Here is an 8,062-nt window from a genome sequence, read left to right as displayed (position 1 = left end):
AAGGAGCTTGCTCATCGGCAGAGGGCAAAGGCTTCCTGTCCTAGTCATGTTTCTATTTTTTTTGCCCCAGTCAGAGACTTATTTCCTGAAGAATTTGTCTTTGAAGTAGCAGGATGTTCCACTAGAAATCAAAGTTATGCATTTTTTCTGTACAGCAAAGAATTTACCAGAAAAACACATTGGTCTCACAGAGGATAGCCTCAAATCAGGGCTGTGTAGTCACCTTGGTGAGTCCCTCAATAGACAGAACATTAGTTTGCCAGTACTTCTACTATTAAAAAAAATGTACCACAGACTGAGCTGCTTAACAAATATGTCTTTAGCCTTACAGTTCAGGAGGCTGAAAATTCAACAACAAGGTGCTAAAAGAGTTGGTCCCTCTTGAGGGCTATGAGGAAAGGCTCTATTTCTATAAGAGATTTCCTTGCTTGTGGATGGCAGTCTTCTCCCTACGTCTCTTCACACTGACTTCCCTCTGTGTGAATCTGCTTACAAATTTTCTCTTTTTTATAAAGTGTGTTAATCAACTTTCTAGCACTATAACAAATACCAAGGTAATCAACTTATAAAGAGAAAAGGTTTATTTGGGGTCACTTTTCTTTGTTTTTTTTTTTTTTTCAAACCAAATTCATAGGACAGTTTCAATAATTGACACATTGGGTACTCTCTTCCTAGTGGCATCAGGGAGATGGCTCAGTAGAATAAGCGCTTCCCTGGCAAGCGCAAGGGTCTGAGTTCAATCCCCAGTTCCACCAAAAAATAAAAATAAATAAATAAATAAAATTCTGAGTCTTAAAAAAAAAATTGTCCTAGTGGCTATTTGCTGTACAAGATGCAGACATGATATCCTATTTACAAACACTAGTAGAACAGATCCCTCTATTCATTAAGAGAATGTAACTATATATCTATCCTAACCATTTTGAATACATAGATACAAAATAGACATTCATCTGTATACCCTTTTTTCTTAAGTTCCATATTATAGGTGTGTAAGCTCAGCAAAATATTCTAAAAGAGTCCAGTAGTCCATAATAGTATTGGGGTTCTGCTTCACTGGCAATGTCAGAAATTGTTGACCTGAGTCTCCTACAGCTCAACATAACAGCATGGTTTTACTTCTTATACTTTGTTTTTATACTTTTCTGCTGGATGGTTAAGACCAAGGTAAAGCAGGACTATGCAACAAGAGTTGTAGCTTTTGGGTCTGATAAGGTCAGTGAAATCCCCTCAGGATTTATCCTGAGATCCTGTACCTCAGATTGTTTGTCAGTGTCAGCCATGTGGATGAGTCATGGCCATTGCTTGGCCAATGTGCTCTCTGTGAAAGCCTGAGAGAATGTTTTCTCTCATGTGACTCTCCTTAGGTACACTCTACATATGAGAACTTGTACTGTAATGTCATGTAACTTGGTAGTGTCCCAAATTTTCTGATCAAGGAGATTGTGGGGCCAAAGAGGAAAGTGATCGATGTAGAGTGGGGTCACAGTTTTGGAGGTTTCGGCCTATGGTTGGTTGGCCCAGTTGCTTTTGAGAAAAACCACTCACCTCACACCCCGAAGTGAAAGAAAAAGTGCTACTGACTCTTTAAGGGTTGGGACTTCAGTGATATAAGGTCTCTCCACTGGGACCTGCCTCTTAAAGACTCCACCTCTGTTCCCCTTTGGTGACAAAGGCTGTAGCATGAGGACCCTGGAGGGACATTTAAGATCTAAACTCGATACTGGCCAAACTGGATGCATGCTCATCCTGATGCCTGCCCTCAGCTGAACCATCTGTGAAGATGTAGCTTCAAGCAAAGGTCACATTTCAATAATTAATACATTGCATATTGTTGTCTTCGTAGTGGTTATTCATAGTAGAAGATGCAGACATGATATCCTGTCCAAACACCATTAGTACAAATCTTTCTTCTCATTGAATTAAGAGAAAGTAGCTGTATATCTATCCTAACTATTTTATATATTTTGAAACTGTCTCATTGCTATTTGTTTCTCAATAAAATTAATAAAAAAAAAGAAATAGGTAGGACTAGCAGTCTTTTCCTTCATGTATTGCTGATTCTCTGTACATATTTGCAGAGAGAGATTATTAAAATAGATTTTTAAGAATTCTAGATATATATGTCCATCTTTGATAGATCAGAAATAAAATAATTGTACTTGAAAGAAAATCATGTCTCACTTTCCTGATAAGAGGGTCATTAGCAGGTCACTATTAATTTGGAAGCATATAAACTGTGTTATTGTGAGGAAAAATCAAACAAAGGTCACATTCTAAGGTGCTGGAGGCTGAGATTTTATATATGGAGGTTGGGGAAACCTAGTCCATTCCATGACAGAAGGAAAAATAAAATGTGAATCTCAGGAGTAGGTAGATGACCCTCCTCTAACACACACATTTGGTAGACTACTTCTGTTCATTAATATGTACTTTGTTCTCTGGGGTGATTAGTTGTCCCCATTTCCCTGCACTCGGTCTTGGGCACGTAATTAGGTTTGGCCCACAGACCAACTACTACTCTGGGTAGTTCCTGCTCGATCAGCCTGGGCTCTAGAGGGTGGACCACTACCATGAGCACAGTATTAGTGAGAAGTAAAGCTTTATTTTTATAAGTCACTACAACTTGGAGATTAGTTGTGACCTCTTACTATGTAGCTCAGGGCTGCGTCAACTCTTGCTCTTGCTTGGGCCGCAGTCTCGCCTACTGCTGACGCAGTGAGGTATTATTGGATCACATCCACATTCACGCATTTGCCTGTTGTTCATGGCTGCTTTCAAGCCATCCTGGAGGTGTTGAGTAACTGCAGAAGACACTGTGAGTCCTAGAATATTAATTTCAGAAACATTTCGCCGGCTCTGACCCAAACAATTCTTAAGGAACAATATAGTTAAGGCTTCAATTGTTCTTTTTATCTGTGCTTTGGCAATAGTCCACAAACTTTGGCAGGCAGTATAATGATTATTCATTTATAAGCAGTTTGTCATTATTTTAAATCTGAGCTTTAAAAATAAAATTGTGTTTCTGGCGATAAGTTTGCTAGTAATGAATGCTATTATATCATAGGGGATGAGGTGCTATGATGTTATTTGGGGAATTCATTAAATTTTTTTTCTGGCCAAATAAATTTGTTTTAAGTGATTCATAAAAATTTAAAGATACATCTTGTTTTGAAAAATATTAATTTTTTCCCTGTTTCTGACTTCCTCACTCTTTACATATATGACAAAAATTGCTAATAATATTATTCAAATCCTTTAAAATCTTTTTATTTCTAAACTCACTCATTTCTGGGATAATATGTTTTATCCATATTATATGGGATAACTTTTTAACTTTATATAAACTTTATCCATAAAGTTAATTTTTTAACTTTATCCATATTATATGGGATAACTTTTTAACTTTATATAAACTTTATCCATAAAGTTAATTTTTTAACTTTATCCATATTATATGGGATAACTTTTTATAACTTTTTAACTTTTTAAGTTAATATGGGATAACTTTTTCCTTTATAATGATAAATTTGCCAGTGTTTCCTTGTCTTCTGTATTTTCTTCATACGTTTTAGAGCTATCTCACTGGTGAATGTTCTGGCTTGTGTCTAGATGTCCCCCCACCCCCAAAGCCTCATGCAGCCGCGCGGCAGCTTCTGGAGTTTGTGACTGACTCTTGAGCCAGTGCTGGGATTGTGGGTGTGAGAGCCCTGGGCAGATGCTCTGCGTCACAGCGCAGGGAGGGGAGGGGCTCGCTGGTGGCCTGGGCCTTGCCGCTCCCTTTGCTGTCTTTGCCACCACCATGAATGGCTGCTCTGTGCCGCCTGTGCCGCTCTGCCTTGGAGCCAGCCGAATATGGACTACAGCTTCCACTGTGAGCTAAATACACCTTTCCTTCCTTCATCTGGGTGTCGGGTATTTGTCCCAGCAATGAGAGAAGAGCAACTAAGGCAGTGTTATATCTTTAATGAATATGTAATATCTTCATTCCTTCTAATGTTTTTTAGAAATTGACATAGTTTAATTTTTTTAAATTAATTTAATTTTTAAAAATAATTTAATTATTTAAAAACTTAATTTTATACACGCTTTCATTTATTTAGCTGTTGTTATTTATATTTCACAGCATTTCTAGTTTTTGAATTTCCCTGATTGTTTTAGCAATAGCTTTGGATCTCTTCAAGTCAAGGGTTTTGTCTTTTAACACAAGGAGTTAAGCCACTCACACGTACCATCGTTACAAATATGTTGGGATTTGAAAATTATTTTCATTTGTTTTCTCTTTAAATTGTTTTTTGTTTTCAATTCTGATTTTAATTAAATTGTTGTGATTTTCTGTTTTCTTCTTTTCTTTTTCTTTCACTAGTTTCATCTTTAGAGTTACAGGAAGGTAATAGACTCCAATTATCTTTTTCTTGATGACAGAAATTAAAATGACATATCACTTGTACAGTATATAAATCTCTGTAATTAAAAGCCTCTCCTTGAGTTCCTAATATTAAGTAAAATGAACCAGACACACGAGCTTAAATAACACATTACTTCTGTTGGAGAAACACGGACCATAAGCAAAGAGCAAAACACAAGACAGACAGTAGGAAGCAGGGAGATCTTTTTAGAATGGAAAGATGAATAAGAGATGAAGGGAAGGGGCAGGAGAGCAGAGGGAGGGGATGGGGAAAAAGTGAATTGAAAGGGAAAATGGAAACAGAACTTCTGCAAATGGGAGAAGGTCCAAGAGTGAGAAGGGGCCAGGGAGGATGGGAGGGGCAGGGAAGGAAGAAAGAAGTGAGGCGTGTTCCGTGCATGTGCCAGCTGCCCACGATAAATATAATCATTGTGTACTGCAAACATGCGCCAATAAAAATGTAAAGACTAAAATAAAAATGAATGATCAATTGAGAAAATAGGATTTCTAATACTAAGTCAGGTGGGTACTTGTGTTATATAACTCTCTCTCTCTCTCTCTCTCTCTCTCTCTCTCTCTCTCTCTGTGGTACCAGGGATTGAACTCAGAACCCTGTGTTTGCCAGTTGCCAGGAAGGTGCTTATTCTACTGAGCTATTTCCCCAGCCCACTCATGTTATAAATAATAAAAATGAGATGTGATCATATTTGTGTGTCAAGTGTATAGGTAGTTCTCATTACATATAAAGTGGAGGTAATAACTTGATCTGTCCTTCCTGTGTTGCAGGAGGGCAAGGAGTTTAAAAGAGTAATAAAACTAGTTCTATTCTGTCAATATTCATATTAAGCTAGTTAGAGTTCTAAACTAAGACATGTGAACTAACTGCCAACGTTTCATCCTGACCTACGTGTCAGACATGATTGTGCTTCTAGGCACAAGGAAAACAAGGCAACATTATTTTTCTTCACAGAAAACTTGTGCTCAGGAGCTGAGGTGGGTTCACTGGAGCCTGACGATGACCCAGTTCAGGGCAGGGGGGCTATTTAGGAAAATGAAGACCAACTATGAGTTGAAAAGCAGAACCATTAGCTTGCTGCTACATCGACTTTGGATCAGAGGTTCATCTGCGGGACAAAGGGAAATATTTGGATTCTTACTTGCTGGTCATAAAGTTTTTGGAAGCTTGTATTTTTTTTCAAGTGACCAAGAACAGTGATTTGTGCAGTACTACAGGGACCTTGGGATTCAAGTCTTTTCCCTGGGATGAGTGTCAGTCCACAGAAGAACAAGACTGTCACTTCACTGGGAGTGGGAGTACTATGAACCGCCAAGGCAGTCACCAAGGTCCTTCTTCTGTACAGACTAAGGTGCTTTACTGTGGGTGTCAAGCAAGTTCCCACAAGTACTCATGTATTAATCAACTCAAGTTCTTTATTAAAGTCAGTGATTCACCTTGAGGGCAGATTGTGCTGTTGGTGCTTGCAGGAGTTTAGGTGGGTGACTTGGAATCCAACGCCTTGTTAAATTTAGAAGAAAAAAATTCATAAATAAAAGCATGCTTCTCTTTTTCACCAAAGAAAACAGGATTAATCCTTGTTAAAACAGAAGAGACTTATGACTGGCAGCAAAGGAATGACTGGGGAAGATAGTGATTTGCTAATTTATTCAGTAACTTCACTTCTTTTGAATTTCTTACCTAAGAAGTTTCTTGTGCTTAGTCATTTGTAGTGCATATTCCAACACATTACGTGTCCCATGCATCAATGGGGCTGTTGCTGGGCACAAACCTAAGAAATAGGCCCTATTTCATAAGGATCATCCAAAGGAGACTGTGACCCCAAGAGGTGCTTAATAAATAGCTACTTAAAAAATTGCTACCATTTCTTCCCTGCCATCATGGAAGCCTTGGAGAGCTATCCAGGAGGGAGAACCATCCCCATCACCTCGCCACCACTGCAGGAACCTTCAGCCCAGAAGAATCCACTTGCATAGCCAGTTCCCCTCCACTGAGGGGTAGGTGGTCAGTGCAGGAAGTGCCCAGGACAAGGCAAGGGCTCATCCAGAGGAGCCCAAAGTAAATCCACCCAGAGAAGGGGAAGCACTTCACATATAAACTCCCAAATTATGATTGGCTCTGGCATATAACTATAGACCTTGGACCTATGGTCAAAGTACAAAATCAGTGCTTACCACAGTTTGTCAGTTTCTGAAGTGTGCTTGTTGCTATCATTATTGCTAATTATACTACTGTAGCTAGGATGTGTATTTCTGTTATAATCGATCATTCACCTTTTGTATAAAATATTGGAAATCTCTGAGGTAATAATGTCACCATAGCCCTACATCAAAACTGGGGACTCCACAAAACAAAAACCAACATCCCCCTCTCCATTAATTGGGAAGGTAGGATCTTGGGACAGACACACACCAAGAATCTCCTACACACAGAAGATATCCCTGAAGAATAGACGTTTCCCGGAGAGGCCTTGACTGTAGTGATATAGCCAACTACCAACAAAACTCATAAGGATCATAACAGAAAACAAAATAAAAATTTTTGAAATAGAAAATATTAAGATGAAAGAGCAAAATCCAACTTTGGACCCCAGCCCACCCAGTACAAGTACAGCAGACATTGACATAGAATTTTTTAAATGTATTTAATACAGGATCTACAGGGTCTCACTACACAGATCAGACTCATAGTGATCTTTCCTGTTTTTCAGGCTCCCAAGCACTGGGATTACGGGGTACACCACCATGCCCAGCCTCATTTGCTGTCTCAGCATGCCCCAGGAACAGAGCCAGTAAGGCAGGCTGCAGACCAAACCCCGGCATCTGCCTAAGCAGGCATTTTAATCTGCTGAGCTATCTGGCTGGACTTGACATAGTATAACTTTGAAGTCACACAGCTGAAATTTGTGAAGTAGTAACAAGTGAAGTAAAGAAACAAATCCATCAGGCTATAGAGGAAATCAGATCAAAAATAATCTCAAAGGTAAAAAAAAAAATGAAAATGAAAGAATGACAAATGATGAGAGACTTGCTCAGCATATCTAAAGAAGATATAAATAAAAAATTAGAGTAGTATAGAAAAGTGATGGAAACTTTGAATATCCAATATGAGAAAGAATTAGAATGCATAAAACAGATTCAAGGAGAGAGCCAAGAAATTAAAAATTCTATTGAAAGTTGACAAAACCACTACAGTGAAACTGAAGATAGACCTTCAGACCTTGAAGACAGGAATACAGCTAGCAATCATAAAAGTATGGTTCTCTTAAAATTAGCATCAAACCAGGAAATAATGATTCAATAGCTGCAAGATGAGGCAAAGAAAAACAATACAAGATTGATAGGTGTCAATGAAAAAGCAGGGGTCAACACAAAAATATTTGCAGAAATAATGGCAAAAAATTTCCCAATATGGAAAAAGAAACTGACACACAGATAAATACAGAACTCCAATAAGCCATAACCAAAATAAGTCTACATAAAGGCATATAATAATCAAGACCCCAGAAATTCATCATAAGAACATAATATAAAAAGCTGTTGGGGGGGGGCAGGGAGATAGCTCAGTGGAATAAGTGCTTGCCTGGTAAGTGATAAGCACAAGGTCTTGAGTTCAATCCCTGGCACCATCAAATAAAT

This window comes from Octodon degus, unplaced genomic scaffold (genome assembly GCF_000260255.1).
Source record: "Octodon degus isolate 3935 unplaced genomic scaffold, OctDeg1.0 scaffold00049, whole genome shotgun sequence".
Taxonomy (NCBI): domain Eukaryota; kingdom Metazoa; phylum Chordata; class Mammalia; order Rodentia; family Octodontidae; genus Octodon; species Octodon degus.
This window is presented reverse-complemented; position numbering follows the sequence as displayed.